The following is a 23,597-nucleotide window of genomic DNA, read 5'->3' as shown; positions in this document are numbered from 1 at the left end:
TACCCATCCCATCCATCCCTTCAGCCACCACCTGCCCCTTCTGTGGAAGAGTCTGGGGCCCCCTCAATACCCACAAAACTAGAGTAGAAGTAAATCCCTCTCAATCTCAAGGCACTGCCTAAAAAGAAGACATCCCTTGTGTGCACCTTAACCTGTGAGAGAGTGGCAACGTGCTAGGAAGTGTTATGCAATGTGGTTTTTTGATGTAGCTGTGGCAGTTGAATAACTGACTGTGTGCTTGTGCTGTGAGTTGTAGCTATGAGGCTTGGCGCACTGCTTATTGTGTGAAGATGGAGTGAAGCACATGAAAGTTAAATCCCAATCCCTCACTAACATGAGCAAGTGCTAGCTGTTCACTATGTTGGGCACTGTAGTAGTGTGCTCAGGTTATTATTGTTAGATCTTCAAATCATGATTATGATGAAGTGGCAGCATAAATTTCAAGTGTGCCCTGCACTGTATTAAATACTGCGGGTTAATCATATGTTGTGATCCAGCACATTTTGTAGCACTTTCTATTTTAACCCTCTTAATCTCTAATTGTCGTAGAGTGGTTTGTGTACAAAAGGAATACACTAAAACATACACTAATGTAGAATAATACAGTGTACTTTACATTATTGCTCATGCCCTATAGGAAAGTTCTCCAATCTACTTTGAGCATCACAGTGCCAGTCTCAATCCATCTTGTTTCAACAGCGGAAACCTGCACTTATAGTGACTTTAATATAGTGAAGTGTAGCCAAGTACAAAGAGGCATTAGGGACTGAGTAGACTTGGAGGTTAGGGAAAACAATTGATGATGCAGTTTAAAAAGAGAGGTTTTAATGATACTTCTAAAAACCAGGAGAGATGTGACATAGTAAAGGACTCTAAGGAAGGATTTCAGAGTGCTGGAACATGATTGAGTGTTCTTCCACTGCTGCACAAACAGTCAGAGGTGAAAGAACAATTGATGCAGGGTAGGACACGGTGCTGGAGTCATAGTCACACAGATCCTTGGTCCCTACAGCCCACATGGATTATCAAGCACCCACTTAGACTAATTCTATTTTATTCTCCCCACATTCCCGTCAACTCCCTCCAGATTCTACCACTTACCTACACATTTGGGGGAACTTGCATTGACCAATTAACCTACCAACCCACATCTTTGGGATGTGGGATAAATCCCACACATTTACAAGAAGAATGTATGACCTCCACACAGATTACACTCGGGTCACTGGAACTGTGAAGCAGTGGCTTTACCAGCTGTGCCACTGTTGCCTGGGGGACATTGCCAAGGCAAAGTAGAGCAATGCCACTGATGAATTTATAAATCAGGAAGAGAATTGTGAAAGTGATGGTGTAAGGGATTAAGAGTCAGCAGAGCTTAGCTTGTGAGATGACAGGGAAATGAGACTTTATATGAGATAGGGTCTGACATCTGCTTGCAGAATGATAGTTGGGTGTTGTGGCAGAGATGGTATTGAAGTTGAGCTTGTAGACAGATAGTTTGGGTTTTGAGTTCAGTGGAGGTGAGGTGGTAGCCAACTGATATTATTGAACCATAGAACAGTACAGCACAATACAGGACCTTCGGCCCACCATGTTGTGCCGACCTTTAAACCATGCCTAAGACTATCTAACCCCTTCCTCCCACATATGCCTCTATTTTAAATTCCTCCATATGCTTATCTAACAATCTCTTGAACTTGACCGCTGTATCAGCCTCCACCACCACCCCAGGCAGTGCATTCCATGCACCAACCACTCTCTGGGTGTAAAACCTCCCTCTGATATCTCTCTTGAACTTCCCACCTATTACCTTAAAGCCATGCCCTCTTGTATTGAGCATTGGTGCCCTGGGAAAGAGGCGCTGGCTGTCCATTCTATCTATTCCTTTTAATATTTTGTATACCTCTATCATGTCTCCTCTCATCCTCCTCTCCAATGAGTAAAGCCCTAGCTCCTTTAGTCTCTCCTCATAATCCATACTCTCTAATCCAGGCAGCATCCTGGTAAATCTCCTCTGCACCCTTTCCAATGCTTCTACATCCTTCCTATAATGAGGTGACTAGAACTGGACACAGTACTCCAAGTGTGATCTAACCAGAGTTTTGTAGAGCTGCATCATTACCTCGCGGCTCTTAAACTCGATCCCACGACTTATGAAAGCTAACATCCCATAAGCTTTCTTAACTACCCTATCTACCTGTGAGGCAACTTTCAGTGATCTGTGGATATGAACCCCCAGATCCATCTGCTCCTCCACACTGCCCAGAATCCTGCCATTAACCTTGTACTCTGCCTTGGAGTTAGACCTTCCAAAGTGTACCACCTCATATTTCTCCGGATTGAACTCCATCTGCCACTTGTCAGCCCAGCTCTACATCCTATCAATATCCCTCTGTAAGCTTCGACAGCCCTCCACACTATCCACAACACCGCCGACCTTTGTGCCGTCTGCAAACTTTCTAACCCACCCTTCCACCCCCTCATCCAAGTCTTTAATAAATATCAGGAAACGTAGAGGTCCCAGAACCGATCCCTTTGGGACACCACTAGTCACAGCCTCCAATCTGAATGCACTACCTCCACCACAACCCTCTGCTTTCTACAAGCAAGCCAATTCTGAATCCACACGGCCAAGCCTCCCTGGATCCCTTGCCCTCTGACCTTCTGAAGTAGCCTAGCAGGTGGAACCTTGAAGTTTCAGGTCGAGACCCTTCTGATGAAATGGCCTGAAATGCTGACTGTTTATTTCCCTCCATAGATGCTGCCTGACCTGGAGTTCCTCCAGCATTTTGTGTGTGTATTGCATAAGGTTGCTTACCATCAACTCCCACTTAACCAGGCAGCGGAGCGGTGCTAAGAGTGGAGGTGCTGCCTCATAATGCCGGAGTCCCAGGTTCAGTCCTGACCTTGGGGTGCTGTCTGTGTGGAGTTTGCATGTTCTCCCCATGACCACACCTCTGGGTGCTCCAGTTTCTTCCCACATCTCAAAGCCGTGTGGATTGGTAGGTTAACTGGCTGCTGTAAATTGCCTCTGGTGTGTCGGTAAGTAGTGGAATCTGGGGGGAATTGATGAGGATGTAAGATTAGTGTAAATTGGTGGTTGATTCGGGCTGAAAGGCCTGTTTCTATCCTGCAGTTCTCTGGCTCCATGACCATGTACGTAGCCTGGATTGTTGGGGAAAGAGGGAGGGTATAAGTTGGATACAAGTTGGGGCAGGAACAGGGGCAAGAAGGATGATTGTTTCCAGTTAGATGCACACCAAGTAACTTCGGCACCACAACATATTAAATGCCTATATTACATTACTGTTTTCCTCATACATCTTATCGAATAATGCATTTTTATCATATTGTACAAGTGCTACAACAGTCTGTGTAACATTTTCCCACTGGAAGTACCCCACTTAAGTGGTAACTTTGCTGGACGGTGTTTGTAGATACAGGCTGAACAGCTGGTCATTTTTGTGACTTGTGCATAGCTACATTATTGGATGTATTTGTGTCTGAAATACAGTAACGTGTGAAATAATTTTTGAATTGATCACTGAACGGCATAGTGAGAATATTAATTTGATTTAAAACAAGATACAGGGACCATGCAACTCTTCAGAAGCTATTTAATGCATTATCTGAAGTGGCTCTCGTAAATTGTAGGGCAGAAATACCATTTATTAAGGTATAATTATCAAGATCATTGTACATCCATATGCATCCTTTAGAAGCATAAAGCCCTTTCAGCCTGGTAAGTGACCTGTGTTTTCCAATAGCACTCTGTGGAGAATCAGCAGAATTTAACAATGAGGATGATAAAGAACACTGAAGCTGAAAGCATTTTATCAATTGAAACTGATGGTTTAGGATATAGAATATTTTCTTCTACAGGACAGTGTATTAGTATTAAAGTATAAACAATTGTTAAATGGGCAATTTGGTCCAAGCATACGATGGGCTATTGGTGACAATGGTGATGCAAATCACTTGTGTGACTAGGTATATGAGTTGCAGTCCGAATCGTGATGCATATTGTCAGCTGCACTTCAGCATAGCAAGTCTGTTAGATGTGATGCTCGATGCTGCAGATCTGTGGAGCTTCTCACATTAATCATGCTCAAAGCTGTATACACTGATCTTGTCCCCAGTGAGTCCTGACCTGAGCCATTTGTTTGAGTTTGATGTCAGTTCATTAATGACTGCTCTTTGGGTTATCTTTGAAGCGTTTGTATATACAACCTTTCCTTCATCTTGCCTGCCCCAGCTCCCTGTACAAGAGGTGGCGGTCTTCCATTTTTATACATCAATCAACCTAGATTGTGTTGTGAACATCCTTGATGCATCCTTGGCTGTTCTGTCTTGCCTGCAAATAGTCATTATTGAGCAGAGAGTGCACATGTGAAACTGCTTTGAATTGTTCAGTGAGCTGCAAGAAGGTGGTCCATGTCTCTGAAATGTAAAGCAGAGGTGTTAAAACCACAGCCTTGGATCTTCATTTTGACAGAGAGGCTCTTTTTTGGTGTTGGGCAAGAGCTCTGCTAGATTTCCTAATTCTGATTTCCTCCATATCTAGGGAATTGTAATTAGGAATGATACTGCCCTGGTATTTGATCTGGTCCGCATTTTTCAGCTGTGCATTGTGACAGGTGACTGGTACGGGGCGCTGGAGTGAGGTACAAGTTGGAGCAAGGTCTCTGTCTTAGTGAGACATGCTTCAGAAAATCTGTCAATAACCTGACACCAATCAGTCAAGAAGGGATATCAAAAGGCACTTGGCATTAATTGGATGAAACCTTGGCATCAAAATGTTTGGCTTAGAATGTTGGGGAAAGTATGAGTGATAATGGCACAGTAAAAAAAAACAATGAAATCTGAACAAATGGAAAAACCATCGAAGTATCTCCTTAATCAAAATGATTTAAAGGACACAAAATATACAGTAGAAGGGCAGAGATGGCAGGTGAGTTAAGACTTTATCATAGAATCTTTGTACAAAGTGAAGCCAGTTAGCTCATCGTGCTTGTGTTAACTTGTTAGCGTCTACTCCCCTGTCCTTTTCTTCTGGACGGCAAGATTTTACCCTTCATGTATTTATCCAGTTTCCTTTTGAGTTTTCTTGTACCCTCCATTCAACCACTACAATTCAGATTGAGAATAATTCTCATTTCTGTTTTGGTTCTTTTGTAAATTATTTTAATTGTGCTTCCTCTGGTTATCAAACCGCATGGCAATGGAAAATACTTGCCTTACTTGATCTATCAAAACCATTTATTATTGTGAACGTTTTCCCCCAAACTATCTTATGGCTCTTTGTGGTATCTTGCTTTCTGCCAAATGGCTGCTATATTTACTTACATAGCAACTGTGAGTGCAATTCAAAGTAATTTATTGACTCTGAACTGCTTTAGGATGTTACTGAAATGGGAAAAGGGACTATGTCAATGCTACATTCCTAATTTTATTTCCTTCCTTTATGATGCACTTAGATTGGAAATCAGTGCTGAGTAATAGGTGGGGAGAAGTAGAAAAAGGGTGCAAAGAGAAAGGATTATGTCCTATTGCATTAAGTTTTTAATAGGCTAGATTCCACTGTTTTTTAATGACCAACCAGTAGTTAATGAGATAGGAACACTTCCAATATCTGTTCTGCTTCTGTTATTAAAAACAAATTTCATTTCAGCAAGCATGTTACTGACATGAAAGGAGACAAGGGGCTCATTAATGCAGCAGGTACCTAACCCCTAATTATTTATATGGTCCATGTGCAATTATTAAAGCCAAGCCAGAGCTGCTCTGAATATTTGATATCTGTGGTTGTTATTTGCATTTGCAAATGAAATTTTGCTCTCTCCTATCCCAACCTTTATCTTGTTGTCACCATTAATTACAGAAGAGAGGGGAGGGAAGTCTTGTATTGTGATTTGTTAGTGCTGTGTTTTAGAATTGCTTGGCAATCAGATCTCCATAGACTGATTTACTTTGCACAACTTTCTGAGATACTTTATGTTAATACTTTAGTTTAATATTGGGCATGTATGTCCATGGGTTACTGCACGTACAAAGGCATTTTTCACATTGAGCAGCACCTTCTCATGGAAGCTTCTCAATTTTCCACTTCCTACGAGTAGGTTTTGATTTTACAACAGTAATGAGAATCAACATTTTTTTTCCCTTCCCTCTCCCATGTGACCATGGTGACCACAAGGTGAAAGGCTGGTATAGGAGTGAGCAGAATTTCATTGCCAAGTCCAAAGTGCAGATGTCTTTGCATATAGCTAAACAAGCAGAACCCTGAGGCATACAATATTTATTTTGGACAAGTAGACAAATCCAATTTCCATCTTCCCTTAGTAGGAGACTTGTTAACCTGTTGAGGACTGTATCACAGTTCAAATTGTATCCAGTCTTCTCTGAATGGGAGGTAACCTTGGTTGTTTGAGTCTATACATATGGACACTTTCCTCTTTGCAATGCTTCCTAATTCTTAATATGTTGAATTATAAACTGGTGGCTGTTTGGATTTTCTTCCATTCACTTTCCTATCTGCTGCTCTATTAATTAGAGCATAGACATTATTATTGCAGCAGAAGCTGCATTTGATTAAAATAAATCCAGAGCAGGGAGAAATAAGATGACAAAGTTTATTCTTAGATTTCACTGGAGAAGATTTAAAAACTGAACTCAGTAATAAAATACACTGGTTGGTTGGTGGCTTCAGCAAATTTCATTCTGCTCTGCCTCCAAAATTCAATTCATTGAAATCAACGGATTGAATTTGGGAGGCAGACTATTATATGCTGACACTGCTCATATAGCACACTTAACATTTCCAATTAGGAGTTTCTAGACAAACATCATTTAGTAACGGTATCTTGGTGAAAAAGCCACATTGTTGCAATTATTCTTATGCTAATACTGCAGGCCATGTGGGAAGAGAGCTGGCAAAAGATCAGAAATACATTATCCAAACGTTTCAGTTAACAAGGCATCTATTAACTAACTGTACATTGATGCACATACCATTATCTCAGTGTAAGAGATATTAATGGCTAGTTATCTGGTTTCTGTTCTCTATTGTTGATCTTCTCTGAAATTCTAATTGCTTTACTTGGTAATGTCAAATGAATAAAGTTAAAGGAATTCATCTTAAAAATATTTTTCAGCCCATCGTTTGGTGTCTTTGTGACATTTAACTTTCTCTTTCCAGTGGTTATCTTTGGCCAATTATATCCTGCCACCGTCAATTTAATACAGTGGCCGTCATGCTGTCCCCATCTCTCTCTCTGCCCTGAATCAGCTAAGGGTGATTCTGTACAGTGGAACAGTGACAATATGGGTTGGATGTATTATGTTGCAACTTTGATGCTGAATAAAGGCTGTATTAAGTGTGCTGATGGCTGACAGCGAGTTTCTGTGCCCAGTCATGTTCCTGACAATTTGGCATTTGTTTCATATTTGATCTGCATTAGCTTCTTGTTTAATTTTTCAGAAGCATGAACACGGATATAAATTTGCACTGAGTATAAGTGTCTGGTGCTTTCCCTCTTTTCTGTACTCCATGGTAACCTAGGCAAGATGGAAAGGAACAGGAACAATTTGCATTATATTAATTGGACATAGATTCCACTTAGTGACGATGCACTTTTTGACTGGGGCAGGAGGTGGTTTGGGGAAACGTGACATGTACCTTCATTTGGAGTGCAGAGCATCTTGTCCAATGGCTGCGGTCAAAAAGAAATCGATCCTAACACTATTTAAATGTGAAAGCCTCCGAGCATTCCTGCACCTTTTTTAGAGACAAATTATGCTGGATGTTCATTTCCACAGAGGTAGAGCGATGACTGACTGTGCCATGGAAGCAGGCAGAGATATCAGGTTGCTAGGCACCGAGATGCTCTATATTGGACACATGCATATTGCTGGATGCCACGTATCTCTGCTTGCAGTCTTTTACAATGGATTCCATTCAGTTGTTGTCAGGGTTGATTTCATTTCATCAGGGGTAAATGCATCTGATTTTTTTTCCCAGACTTTCATTCACTTTTTCTTGCCGGGATTATGAAAAGGCTGTTTGTAGCAGATTGCGTTAGTCAGTGACGTACGTTACTGAACCTTTTATTTATATTGTGAAATCTTTTTGTAGACATTTGTATTGCTTATTGCTGTTTGATTCTGTTCACGATCCTGAGGTTGCAGATTTCTTTTCTCCATTCTTGATAAGTATTATAAGAATTGAAGTTTATTAAACTTTGTATTCTTGTGATTATTTTATCTTTAAAGAACCCTGTTGGGTTCTATATACAGCTAGCTGGAGAACATTTCTAACAAATCAGTGAAATCCTGCACTTTTGGAAGCACGATGTGGCTTCTTTTGAGTTAGCATGCCTTTTTAATGACAACATTATTTTTCAATCTGGAGTGCATTATATCCTCAAATACTATCGCACCCAACAAAATGATTATGTTAAAGGTTTTTCGTCTGGAGATTCAACTGCATGCTGTTTAATTATTTCAGCATTACGTGTTTGAAAATTGATTTTACCTGGAGAGTTCATTTTGAGCCTCTCTGGAAACTTGACTGGGCATGTCCCAGGATGATTCATGCTTTTATGCTTGATTCAATTTTCCTGTCAGTCATGTACGGGATGATGCCATTCCTTGTGGAATGCCTCTATTGAAGGAAATTAGTTCACGTTGTTTCAGAGTGACTATGACTGGACCTTTCTGGGACAACCATGTTGAGTAAGGCAAGTACGACATGTACCTTTTCGATCCTTTGCACCAACTTGCTCTACCAACTATCCCCTTGAGGCCCAGGTCCTGACACCTGACCTTCCAATCCCCCGAGTTGTTGACTCTCTGATTTTTTTCCCCCAATGGTCCAGGATCCCAGGATCCCACTCTCCCAAAGGCACCAATCACAGGTCATAATCCTCAGTTATTTATCTCTCCACTTCTGAACCCAGCCACTGTTCCATCTGTCAGAATCTCCTCTCATCCACCTCCTGCAACCAATCCTTTTGACAAACATTACCTGCCCTTCAGTTACCCACTCCCACCCACCTCGCTCTGCTCTCATCACCAAGGTCTCTTGAATTTCTTGTCTTCAGATGCCACTGAATATTGCAGTGGTAGGCCCACCACTGGGATAGTCAGCACTTTGCTGTTACCATATTCATCTGAAGAACCATTTGGGTTCCACTGAAATTTCTAGGCGATTCTGTCCAAGATTTTCCAATAGTAGGTAATTCTAATCTTTGGATAATTCAAATAAAGATTGGTTTAATTCTACTTCTAACACATTTAAGAGGCCATCAGATTTGTTGTCTATGGACAAAAGTCCCCATTTACAATTAACTTCACAAGACGAAAAGATTTTGTCTTGTTTCTCTTCAAAAAAAAGTAGAGGCCCTGTGGAGTTCGTGCCCTTTGTGTCCTTGGTACAGATTGTGATCCTGAACAAATGTGATATTCTCTCGTAGGCTGGGCTGTTGCTGACAAGGACAGCCATTATTACCTCTAACCAATTTCCCTCCAACTGAATGTTTTGCTTGACAATTTCAGGAAGCCTAATTAACTCTTACTTTGCTAGTTTTGAGCATTAAATAGACTCTACAGTAGCCTTAGCACTTTGTACTCTGCCTCAAAAATTAGTTCCATTGAAGTCAATGAAATTGAGCTTCAGAATCAGACGATTGCAAGCTGCTGCCATACAGTGTGTTTCATGTTATTGAATGTGAATGAATTTCTGGACAAATATTTCATGAATGTAGCCCAGTGAAAACTGGAGATATTTGGATTGACTTTTAAATGTATTTTTCCTACTTCTGTTTATTTTTAATATTTTATTTCAGCAATGCAGACTGAATACAAAGGGAGATAAAATAACATGACATGATTCCTGCAGCACCCTGGAACTGCATTCACTGAAGGTAATTCAGTTTTGTCATACCATCAGTGATTATTTCATGCTAATTTTTCCATTGATGTCATCATCACTTTTTTTTGAATGAATGCTGGAGCAGTTATCTGACATTCTAAATGCAAACAACAAATGGTTTCTATAATAAAGACTTAAATGTTAGAGGTATTCAGCAGGCCAGACAGCATCTGTGGGAAGAGAAGCAAAATTTGTGTTTCAGGTGGATGACCTTTTATCAGAACTGAAATGTTATCGACCTGAAACGTTGACCCAGGTGTCCTCTCCACAGGTACTGCTGGTCCTTCTGAATATCTTGAGCCTTTTCTGTTTTAATCCAGAAATTTTGGCCATGTGAGATGCTTTTATAACTTTGCTTATATTTTGAAGGCAGTTTTCAATCAATAAATGCTGAGAAACTGAAGGCATTGGGCATGCCATTAATCTTATTCTACATGGAAATCAATTAGCAGAAATATTGGTTGGGTTGTGAAACCATAATTTGACTGTGTGTTCCCATCCAGTGAATTAAGTTAAAATGACAAGTTGGTATGGCTTTTCAAAATGTTTGTAAAACTGGTTTCAGCTTGTTAAAGTCCAGCAGGATCCATGCATCACAGCCCAAACCCATACTCCACTGCTCTTTCCTCATAGCCCTGCCAGTTTCTAATTTTCCGATTCCCTTTTGAAAGTCACTTTGGAATTGCTTCTACCAACTATCCTGACTAGCATTCTAGACCACAGCAACCTGCTGCAAAAAAAAACCCTTATCTCTCCTCTGATTTGTTTGTATTAAATCTCTGTGCTCTGATTACTGATCGTCCTGTTTGTTTGTCCTTTTTGTTTATCAAATCCCTGGTTATTTTGAGCATCTGTATTAAATCTCTCTTAACCTTTTCCACTGTAATGAGAATATATCTAACCTAGTCTCTCCATTTAATTGAAACCCCTCATTCATGCTCTTTTTTTTCCCTGATAACTCTCAACTGCATCCACTCTAAGAAAATGAAACTTTCCCAAATGCGATCATGTGATACTAAGTCCCGAACGAGTGATTTATAAAAGGTTGACGCAACTGCCATCTTTTTATATTCTATGTCTCTATTTATAAAGCCATGGATCTGAATGCCTTTTATAAAAACCTAATTAGTGTGACCTTCATTTTCAAAGATCAGTTGTAACAGCAGGTGCAGTGAAAGAGTCCCAGCTGCCTGTGATAATGGACCCCACCAGTTTCTATTAGTGTGTCAAGATGGCCAGACCCCTGATGCACTGCAGGCACACCTGCCTCAGATATTTGAATACAAAGCCTGCTGCATTAGCTTTACTTAGTTTTGACTAAGCCTTTTTGTTGTTAGGCACGTCACTTTGACCCTAAAAAAAACTATACTTCTGTCCCAAGAGGGATGGCCGCTATGGTTTAGTTTCATGTTGATTGAACAATGCCTTGGTAGGCAGCAATGTTTCCCTGATTTTGATAATCCTATTTCATTGCTGAGACTTTTTGTTGTTACTTTCGAGTTCTTATGAAAAGACATCTTATTTACTTTCTGTAAAATTATAATTCATTATGCCTTAAATTAGGGGATGAGCAAGATATTAGATATTCCCAGGAACTGGTTTGCAACTGTTCTAAAAGAATTTATCAACCAACAAAATGCCACGACTTGGATTGGAAGTTCCTACCAGCCAACAAATTACTGAGCAAAGATTTTCAGTTGAAAGTAAAAATTGCAGCTGCTGGAAATCTGAAATAAATACAGAAAATGCTGGAAATACTCAGTGGGTAAAGCATCATAGGTGAAGAGGGAAACAGACTGGTGAAAGATCATCAACCTAAGACATCAATTATTGCATCTCTCTTCAAATGCTGCTTGTCCCACTGAGTACTTCTATCCTTTTCTTGTTTTTGGTATTTAAATATGTAAGAATAACATAGATTAATTTAATAGGGACGTCATACTGTTTTAAAGAAAAACTATGCAATTTAAATTTTCCAGTTTATCCTTGCAAGGTCTTCATTTATTTTCTCTGTGTACAATAAGAAAGATTGGCCTATTTATTGTGCAGGTTAAAACACAGAAGATAAAGAATGTAAATTGAATATCAAAGCGGGCCTTCAAAATATGTAAAACATTTTATTTTCAACATATTAACCCAACATAATGCTTTTTTTTCTTTCCAATGGTCAACCACAAACTTTTTAGCTACAGAAGGTTAAGGATCCAAATCAATTTTTTTTTTGCAACTGATTTTTGGACATTTTGAATGTTATCTCTGATCTCTGCAGATGGGATTCAGTCAACGTGTCCACAGTCCTTTAATTGTTTTTTTTCAAAGAAGTCTTTGCATATTGTGTTATTCCATAGGAAATCTGGAAGTAACAGATGGTTTCATATTCTGCGGCTATATATATATTTTCTTTACGTTTAGGTTATTTATCACAGTATCAGTTGCTTAAGACTTGCAGCAACTATCACTGTTACTCTGCCAGCCTGCATCTTAGGCTGATTAAACCAGGTTTAATTCAGGCAGAAATTGCAATTTTCCCAACTGAAGGTTTAGACATTAAAATGGAATTTTAGTGGATGAAGAAAAGCCTTATGAACAGTGTTTTGTGAAATAGATTATCAATTGTCAGGCCTGGACAATTCTAGTTACAAGCAGAGACTGATTTGGGTGCAGTTGTTTGCTTTCAAACAAGATTTAATTGGATCTGTATAATATTAAAGAGGCTTGGACAACCTTAGCAGGGAAGAATTACTTCCAATGGCACTGAGGTTATAATTAAGGGGCAACATTTTCCACGTAAGGTGTAGTGTGGTTCTGGAAGACACTGCCCAAAATGTACCTGAATGAACACTGGGAGCCATAACTCAAGGCTAAAGGCCCAAGCATGTAAAGTGGGAGTAAACCAAATGGCTTCATTTCTGACTGGCTTAGACACGGGGGGCTGAATGGCCTCCTTTTGAATCATAAATGCCCATGATTCTACCAAAAAACAATTCAGATTTTTGCATAATTTCCAAATGTTTACCTGTATTAGAAAATAGGCCACAATTAATGGGAATATTCCATGACTTCAGCAAATTACTAATAAGAATTTTTAAGGCAAAATATTTATTACCATTTGCTATTACTGTAGCAAATAATACCCTGTGCACAGTCTGTTGCAATATTTTGAAAGTATCAGAATTGTATGGCTCTCATTGAGTTAAACAATGAACATATTCATTAAGATTTCACGACAAGAGTTGGTGGTCTTTGTGAGTAATTACTATGTTCAGTTCTTATTCTTATGAGATAGCCCTCAGATGGAGAGTTTACTATTGATGAAATGCATTAAAGTAAGGTGCTAATTGAGCTTTTGAATTAAATGTGTATGCAAATTTTATTTAAACATTTCAGGGAAATAGCACCGGTAGACCTGCAGTGATTCAAAATATCACATTTCTTTTGTAAGCCTATAATAATCTCAACTACCTAGAACTGAATATTTCATATAGAAAAAAACCATGATACCTTTATCCCTAGGTGGTTTCGTGAGTAATTGAATCACCTGTTGTGAACTGAGCAATTTAAATCACAAAGATTCCAGGTTCAGTCAGCCTGTGACACACTCTGTGGGGATTCACTGATGAACCATGTCTACTTAGATTAGATACTCAAAGTCTTTCAAGCCACATGGAGTTGTATCCCAGCATGAGACATTACCCTTAGATTCTGAACAAAGGAAAAGGGAAAGAATGAAGGAAATAAAATGATTTGGGTCAAAATTAGATACAAATTTGTGGCTTTCAAGATAATTGGGCAAGTATGTGACATTATTTCAAATAAAATGGCCATGTATTGTGTGCAACGTAAATTACCAGAATAATCCTGACCTTGGGTGCTGTCTGTGTGGAGTTTGCATGTTCTCCCTGCGATCGTGTGGTTTCTTTCAGATGCTCCAGTTCCCTCCTACATCCCAAAGACGTGCGAGTCGGCAGGTTAATGGGCCATTGTAAATTGTCCCTAGTGTGTAGATGAGTGGTAGAATATGGGAGAAGTCAATGAGAATGTAGAATTAATGTAAATGGGTGGTTGATGTTTGGCATGGACTCTGGGGCAAAGGGCCAGTTTCTATGCTGTATCTCTCGATGACTCTAAGGGTTAAATTTCAAAGAGAATTCACAGAAGTTAGGGATATACTGGCTGGAGTTTAGGAAGTTGAGGATGATTTGAAGGAAGGTCTCAGTACCGAATTTCTTGGCAGTGGCAAGCTGTCTACACTCTGATTGGTTCACATTTGAGTGGATTTTCAAGAGGAACACTTCATGAATGTAGCGGGCTCCAGTCTGCTCGCTGAGACCTTGCAGGGTCTTCCAAATGTAAATCACATCATATAGCAGGGCTTAATAATACCCTGGCCAGAGAAGTGTTTTGCTACTTCTGTATGGAACTAGAGGCTAAACCATGCCTCCAGTTCCCTGCAGGTCTATCCATGTGACATAAAGGAAAACATCGGTTCTATTTCCAGTGGATAATGAATTTAAAACAAGCCGTGGCAGCTTTGAAGTTGGAGCCAGGCTTTTTGGAGATGGATTTAGGAATTGTTTCTAAATCCAAAGAGTTGTACAAGTTTTGCAACTCTCTTCTACCAACATCAATGGCTGTGGATGAATTATTAAATTTAAGTCTGAGATTGACAGGGCTTCATAAATGAACTGCATTGAGGGATGTTATGTAAAGTTGGGTATATGGTGTTATGTCAGAAATCAGCCATGATATTGAATGCTAGGATAGGTGGAAGTGGCTTAACACTTCTTCCAATCATTCTGTCGAACTTCAATGGGAAGAAAAATCCACCTTCCACAATGTTTATTGTAGAATAAGCACACGCGTGTGTGCTTCCATGCCTTTGAGTGAAAACTCCACATCATGCAGCTAAAATATTTCAAAACAAAATCAGGTTTTCACAAAAAGTTTTCAGATTTGCAGATCTTGACAAATGTGAATTTAATTTCTTCTTCAATATAAATTTCACTCAAGAGTGAGTCAATCTGCAAATTAAAGCCTCACGTTCAAACCTGAACACTTCAAAATAATCATAACTAGAAGTGATACACTTTTCTATCAGTTCATTTATGTCAGCATTTTTTTTAAAGTTCTTTTCGAGTGAATGATGTACGGTATGTAAAAGGATGCTACTGGAGTTTGTCACTAACTAGAAAGAAGCCATCCAGTCTAGCTTGAAAGAGAAATGCTTCCGTTCTTGATAGTGGAAAAGCAACTGAATGCATTTTACTTGTGTTACAGCTGGAGTTTCTCATGAACAAACATTTGGCAGGATGATTTTGATATTTTTGGTATTGGATGTACAAATGAAGGTGACAGGTTATGAGTTTTCAATATTCATCTTGGAATAAATGAATTGATTTTTGTTTACTCTTGAAATCCATTATAAACTTGGATTACAATAGATGACAATTGTTCATTGCAAGCAAAGTTTGAACAATGGTAAATGTCCCAGAGATACTTTGATCCAAAGATCGATTTAGATTTACATTTCAAATGGCTGCATTGCACTAATTCCTTCACTTGGCTGAGTTCATGAAATATCCTTTGTCTTTGTATGGTGTTATTGCAGAGACATTAAGGGCAAGGAAATTTAAAGGAATCTTGGATTTGATTGAATAGGTTCTTTAATGTGAGCAGGACATTTTGATCACTAGTTCAGGAACCCTATCATAGAAATCCTTCTAAAAGCCTGTAGAAAAGCATGATCCCTATTTTATATTTGCTATGTAAACATTATGATGGATATCTTTTATAACAATGGTTTGAGAACAGTTGGGCTAAAAGCTGGACACTTCGGAACAATTACCGTTGCTCTCAAATTCCGATGGCTGATTCAGCCCAGAAAACTCGTGTTAAGATAACCAGTTTGACAGGTTTGTACAAATGTTGCTAAATAATTGCTTGGCAGTTTTTGTTGGAAGTGGTACAGAGGATTAAAAAAAGTGGAAGTTACCATTTGGCCTCTATGTTTAAGCATGTTGCTGAAGTCAAGTCAAACATCATTGTTTTTACTCCTTTCATTTTGATTTCCATTTTGCAGATATTTTGTGCTTTTTGTAATTATAAGCCATGTTATAATGTGTCTGATTCTGATGCCTAACATTCCAAGTTGAGTGCAATAATCTATCATAAAGCCACACTTAATCTAGTAATGGCACTCGACTATTTTAGGATTAATATCAGACCCCTGCTCCCTACAAGGCCACAAATGCTAAATATATAATAATTGCAGTTTCTTGATTTGCCTATGAAAAATACTGTGACATCATGAGAGAGCAAATGATTCTGGGAAGATCGCAAGTATCACAATATCAGTGGGTTGAAGCCTATTTCATATTGCAAACAAGCTGATTACTAAATGACAACTAATGTTGCCCATCATGTTTGCAGTTATTTTGTGTGCCATTGTATTATTGTGGAATGCTAAAGATCCCTTTTGACATGAATGCTTGTACTTTGAGTAAGAAAATGGATAACTGGAGATATTATCATGTATCATTTTAATAAATTACAAATCTACTTATAACTGTTGCCTGAACAACAGATGAGTTTACAAATATTATTCACTTTGGAAATTATTATTTTATTCCAATTACAGGGATGAAAGAATATTCAACTTAAATTCAATGTCAACTTAGATTCAATAGACTGATGTATTGAATCTAAGACTCAATAGACTGATATATTTTGCATCAGTCTTCACTGTGGAAGACATCAGCAATATACCTGATAGTCGGGGATCTCAGGGGATAGAATTGAGTACAGTCAAGATTACGAGAGAGAAGGTGCTCGGGAAGCTGAATGGACTGAGGACAGATAAGTCTCCCGGACCGGATGAAGTGCACCCTCGGGTTCTGAAGGAGGTGGCTTTAGAGATTGTGGAGGCATTAGAGACGATTTTCCTGGAATCGATAGACTCTGACATGGTTCCGGAGGACTGGAAGGTTGCAAATGTAGCTCCACTGCTTAAGAAAGGAGAGAAGCAGCAAAAGGAAAACTACAGCCCTATTAGTCTGACGTTGTTGCTTGGAAAGTTATTGGAGTCGATCCTCAAGGACGAGGTTATGGAATACCTAGAGGTGGATGACAAGACAGGTCCAAGCCAGCATGGTTTCATGAGGGGAAGATCTTGCCTGACCAACCTATTGGAATTTTTTGAGGTAATCTCAAGTAGGATGGACAAAGGGAGAGGCTGTGGATGTGGTGTATTTGGATTTTCAAAAGTCCTTCGACAAGGTGCTGCATGAGGCTGCTTAATAAGATGAGAGCTCATGGAATTACAGGAAAGGTATTAGAGTGGGTGGAGCATTGGCTGATAGGCAGAAAGCAAAGGGTGGGAATAAAGGGATCCTGTTCTGGTTGGCTGCCTGTTAATAGTGGGGTTCTGCAGGGTTCAGTGTGGGGCCGCTTCTTTTTACACTGTATATCGATGATTTAGATTATGGAATAAATGGTTTTGTGGCTAAGTTTGCAGATAGGTGGAGGAGGAGAGAGTGTTGAAGAAACAGAAAGGTTGCAGAGAATGGGCAAAGAAATTGCAGATGAGATACAATGTTGAGAAATGTGCGGTTGTACACTTTGGAAGAAGAAATAAACGGGCAGATTATTATATAGATGGGGAGAAAACTCAAAGTACAGAAGTACAAAAGGTCTTGGGGGTCCTTGCGCAGGATACCCTAAAGGTTAACCACCAGGTTGGATCGGCGGTAAGGAAAGCAAATGCTATGCTGGCATTCATTTCAAGAGGAATAACATATACAAGTAAGGATGTGTTGATGAGGCTCTATGGGGCACTGGTGAGACCTCATTTGGAATACTGTGTGCAGTTTTGGGCCCCTTATCCAAGGAAGGATGTACTGATGTTGGAGAGGGTTCAGAGAAGATTTACGAGGATGATTCCCGGAATGAAAGGGCTTACATACGAGGAGCGTTTGTTGGCTCTTGGACTGCGTTCATTGGAATACAGAAGAATGAGAGGGGACCTCATAGAAACATTTCGAATGTTGGAAGGACTGGACAGAGTAGATGTGGCTAATTTGTTTCCCTTGGTGGGTGAGTCCAGGACAAGAGGGCACAGTCTTAGAATTAGAGGGTACCCATTTAGAACAGAGATGAGGAGAAATTTCTTTAGTCGGAGGGTCGTGGATTTATGGAATTCTTTGCCACATACAGCTGTGGAGGCCCGGTCATTGGGGGTGTTTAAGGAGGAGATTGATAGGTATCTAATTAGTCAGGGTATCAAGAGATATGGGGAAAAGGCCGGGAATTGGGGCTAGATGGGAGAATAGTTTAGCTTATGGTGAAGTGGCGGAACAGACTCTGGGCTGAATGGCCTACTTCTGCTCCTTTGTCTTGAGAATGTTTGTAACAACACAATTAAAATGGCTGAAGCTGTAACTTAATCCGGTAATAAAGACTAAAAATTAGCTTCCATCCCTTTAAAGTTATTAATCGCTAAATTGTACAAACAGCTCAATAAATCATTGGAGGCAATAGTGATGATTAACATCTTGGAAAAAGTATCTGCAGGCCTTGCTCAGTCTGGTCTACATGTGACTTCAGGTCTACAAGGTGACTGATTCTTAACTGCCCCTTGAAATGGCCCCTTGAAATCACTGTAAAGCAGTTTGGGTTGGGCAGTAAATGCAACCTTAACAGTGACATTCACATCCAATGAACAAATACAAAAAAAATCATACAAATTCTAACAGCTCATGTACATTTCTTCCTTTGAAGTTCTTTTCCTTTATATTCTGATTTATTAGTGCAAGATTGCTTTTAGATCTAAGATTAGACTTTAATCTCTCTTGAAGCTTCTTTTCAAAAGCTCTGTTCATTGCTTCAGGCTTTCATTTTTTTTGCTTCCCCTTGACTGTGTTGTTTTCACCATCTCCTTGTTGCCCTTGTCCTGTTTTTGACCTGCTACTTTTCGCTCTTCTTTTGCTTTCCTCATTTTCTTTTCATCCACCTTTTCCTCCTTGTAACACTCTGCTGTTTGAACTCGGCCTATAACAAAATGGCAGCTGAGGATCTTGAGAATTGCAGCAACTTCTTTGCAAGTTTCTGCAGTGATTTGCCTTGCGTAACAATGTTGGGATTAACATTCTGACATGAATTAAAAATCAATGCCACTTGCTAAATCCAATGCTTAATTGTGGCTTGTTGAACTGTTTTACATTAGCCGGTTCAAATTATACACCATCAAGCTCCTGTCAATTTCTGCACCAATGTTAATTGTCACCCTCTCTCCATGCTGCTGTCTGACCTGCTAAGTGTCCCCATCATTTCCTGCCCATACAGATCAGCTGTGATTAACTAGCATAACCTTGGTCAAAGTCGAGCTTATTGTCATGTATGCACAGGTGCAATGAAAAACTTGCAGCAGCAGCAATACAGGTACATAGCATCATAGCACATGGCATCTTCCCCATCACAGATACTCGCTTTATCTCCACCCATCTCCTCTGCCACTTAAAACGCTTGCATTCTCATTTTCCATTTCTATGAAGGGTCACTGACCTGAAGCATTAATTGTTCTCCTCCCTCCATGAACCAGCATACATAATTATTACAACACAGAAGGAGGCCATTTGGCCCATTGAGTCTATGCCGCTTCCCAGCAGAGCAATCTCATCAGTTCCATTTCCCCATTGACTTATTCCCCTGTAGCTCTGCGACTGATTCTCTCTCACAGAACCATCGACTTCCCTGCTGAGAGTCTCAGCATTTTCTCTCTTCATTGCTGCACAAATTAATTGGACAGGGCTCTGCGCCTACAGTGTTTCCCCAGTCAGACTTGTCTCTTCCAGCTGAATGAGCAGACCTTTTTGCCCTAACTGACAACCCATGAGGTTGACCGGGCTTTGAGAGGTGACCAGGGCTCGGGTGGTCTGGTCACCCTCCACCTGACTCCCTGAAGCCCTGACTCCTTTCACAGGTTCCTGCTCTCAGAATGGCTCTGATGGAGACATTTAAAAACTGCTGAAGTAAATTTAAATAATTTTTAAAATTATTAAACAAATTTTTTAAAAAATAGCACATTTGAAAACCTCCAAAAGAGCAACAAACAATTGAAAACTTTACATTAATACAAAATTAACCAAACACAGGATTGGCACTCCACTCAAATAAATGGGGTTGTGCTTCTGCCAGTCAAACTCTGGAGTGAAGCTGAGGGACTGGGTACAATGCATCTGGCCCCTCTGCTCATCACATCAGTGTTACACTGCCGGTGAGTCCAGTGTAGAGGGAGGGTCAGATACACCAGCAGCTGACCTCCACTCATCTTGGAGATCCAGCTTTGGTTGTGCAAAACAAACTGAGCCGGGGATGCCTGGCAGCCAGCGATTCCCTCCTGAACTGTCAGCTTAATTCTGTCCTTTTTTTTTCAAGTGTGATGCTAGGGAAATTAACAGTGGGTCATGGTTACTCCTTACCAAGTCGGTTACCCCTTTCTATGGCCTCTACTTTCAGAGATTTAATAAAAACTATTATGTCCTGGAATGATCTTAGTATGCAGTGCTCTGTGAGATGGATAATCTTTGCTCAGGCGCACAACAGGCTGCCCTTGATGGGTTTATCGCTGCTGAGCCACTTCAGTTTGTAATGATCTATAATTTCCTCTCCTGGCTTTCATTCTGACTATTGACTCTATTTTGACGACATTCAAGACACTGAGTTTCTTTTACAACAATTGTTAAGGCCACTGGAAGTCCTAATCTTTGGACAATTGTTAGGATTATTGGATTGGAGCTCTTTGAAAGGTAGAATGTCTTTTGAGACATGATATAATTGAGGAGAAAAGGAAGGTAAGCAAGTAAAACCAGATAGCTGTCTAGTGGATTTAGTGAAAATTTAACAAACAGAGTCTATGCAAAGTTTGGAGAGACAGGAGACTGCAGATGCTGGGATCTGAACATCACACACAGTGCTGAAGGAACTCAGCAGGTCAGGCAGCATCCATGGAGGGAAGTGAACAGTTGACGTTTTGGGTTGAGATCTTTCATCTGGACTGAAAGATAGAGGGGAGTTAACCAGTATAAAAAGGTGGAGGGAAGGGTGGAGGTGATGGGTGGATTCGGGTGGGGATTGGAGAGGGGTTGACAGACAGATGGGGTAGAACAGAGTGGGAATGGCGCCAGAAGCTGGGAGGTGATAGGTGGAAGTGACAAAGGGCTGAAGATGATAAAATCTGATAGGAGAGGACGGTGGAGCATGGAATAAATGGAGGGAGATGGGGAGGGGAACCAATGGGAGGAGAGTATGTGTGATGGGCCAGGTGGATCAGGAGGAGAGAAAAGGGACAGATTGAGAGCAGATACCAGAAGTTGGAGAATTCTGTATTAATGCCGTTGGGTTGTAGGTCACCCGGGAAGAATAAGAGGTGCTGTTCCTCCAGTTTGCATTTAACCTCATCTTGGCAGTAGAGAAGGCTGAGGACAGACATGTGTAGGGAATGGGGAGGAGAATTAAAATGGCTGGCAATTGGAAGAGCCAGACAGCCAGGGCAGACGGAGCGAAGGCGCTTGGTGAAACGATCATCCAGTCTGCATCTGATCTCACTGATATAGAGGAGGCCACAATGGGAGCACTGGATTCAATAAGTAACGATGGGGGGTTCGCATGTGAAAGTCTGCCTCACTTGGAAGGGCTGAAGGGCTGTTTAGGGCCCTGGATGGAGGTGAGAGAGGAGGTGTAGGGGTAGGTGTTACACCCCTTGTACTTACGAGGGAGGAGGATGGCTGGGGAGGGATGAGCGGACCAGGGATGGAGTTCCCCTGGTCCTCACCTACCACCCCACCAGCCTATGCATTCTGCATATCATTCTGCCAGCTACAATGTTATCTCACCACCAACCACATCTTCACTTACCCCACCCCCAACCACATCTTCACTTTCTCACCCCTTTCCACTTTCCACAGAGATCACTCTCTGCATGACTTCCTGGTCCGCTCACTATTGATGTTTATTAGTGTGATGACCCTGGGTAAAAAGTTATACTTTAAAGCACAATTATGCATTCGTTGTGGTGCAATTTCTTCAGAAAACCGATAGTAAAGGGAGAAATCGTCCTCGGTGTACAATTTTCCTTTCGGTCCTTGTGTGTAATGGTCTTGTGCACATATGGCCCCAGATATGCTCTGTGGCATCTGATGGTGTACAACATGTCTCTGCATCATATTTCTGTAAGGTTCATTGGTGCAGGCGTGGGCTGTGGACTGTGGGCCTTTTGATATCACGCAGGTGTTCACAAGATGACGCACACATGCACATAAAAGTGGCTGTCCAGAGAAGGATTCAGCTGTAGAGCCCTGGTGTTGGCAACACATTTCAAGTAGGTGCATATTGACGATAAACCGGAGTCATTTCAGCAGTGTGTGCTCTGGTCCATTCAAGTAAAAAGAAAAGTGAGCTGCCCAGTCTGGTTCTTCTTAAAGAAAAAAGACCTGACTCAGGATGGCAAAGGTCAGCCATTGCACTAATCAATCCTGTGGCAGGAGAGGAGGAGAGTGGTGAAGGATTCAGAAATTACTGGCACTTGTGTATGTGTGCGTGTGCCTGACTTCTCCAGAACTTTTCTTCTTGGTGTGGATGGAGGGGAGAGACTACACATGTGCACCCCTGATGAGGAGGTTGTGTTGGGGGGCAAGCGTAACTCATGATGGGAGATGCAAAGCTTAATTTTATGAATGACAGGAAATGACCAAGGAATGGTCACTTTCAAATTTCACAGATGGAAAAATCATTGCTTGTAATGTCTTCAGGATTCATTGAGACATAGCAAATCTATATTTACACGAGGAAGCAGTTTATTTATAAGATAGCACTGCTTCCTATTTGTGTTGATTCTCTAAACTCTTTATGCCACACTGAATGTTCCAGACTACCTATGAAACTTTACATTATGCTACTTGAGAAGCATGCATGGGATTCTGTTGTCCAATAGAATTGCAACACACACACACACACACACACACACACACACACACACACACACACACACACACACACACACACACACACACACACACACACACACACACACACCAGTATGTTCCATGCTTAAAGACATGGTAATATACACTTGCAAAAACAAACGTGCAAATGAATTTCCATGCCAAAGTCTACATATTTAATGGACAAAGACATTTTCTTCACCCACTCTAGAATGACAAAATGATTGGAGGAAAATAGAAAGGACATGCTTGTTAATCAAGGGGGAGAGAATCAGTCCAGGATGGTGGAAAATCAGGACCTTGCTTGTCTGGTCAGGCCATTGGTGAAAGTAAACTGGCTGGGAGGAATCCTGTTGTTCATTGTGAGATGTTGGCATCACTTATAAGGTTGGAAATCATTACCTGTTTCTAATTATCTGAACTGATTGGCTTGTTAGGCTACTTGAAAGGACATTTAAGAGCACCACAGTGCTGTGGATCTAAAATAATATATAAGCCACACCAGGTAAGGATGGCAGATTTCTGGCATTTGTGCATTTTTATAACAATCCTAGAGTTTTGTGTTCATTATTATCAAGACCAGTCTTTCTCTTTATTTCAGACTGTTAACTGAACTTAAATTCCACAGGTGTCATGGTGAGATTTGAACTCAAGCCTCCATATTGTTAGTC

At 40.5% G+C, this 23,597-nt stretch overlaps 1 protein-coding gene across 1 annotated transcript in view; it reads left to right on the top strand.

Annotated features, from left to right (window-relative positions):
* The window catches only part of LOC127581607 (disks large-associated protein 2-like), a 464,246-nt gene that overhangs the window by 116,595 nt on the left and 324,054 nt on the right, over nucleotides 1–23,597 (top strand). The window contains exon 2 of the mRNA XM_052036111.1: nucleotides 9,846–9,923. The gene's annotated coding sequence lies outside the window, so the exon portion shown is untranslated. The remainder of the gene's footprint in view (nucleotides 1–9,845; nucleotides 9,924–23,597) is intronic.

The sequence above is a fragment of the Pristis pectinata genome, chromosome 22 (assembly GCF_009764475.1).
Source record: "Pristis pectinata isolate sPriPec2 chromosome 22, sPriPec2.1.pri, whole genome shotgun sequence".
Lineage (NCBI taxonomy): Eukaryota > Metazoa > Chordata > Chondrichthyes > Rhinopristiformes > Pristidae > Pristis > Pristis pectinata.
This window is presented reverse-complemented; position numbering and strand designations above follow the sequence as displayed.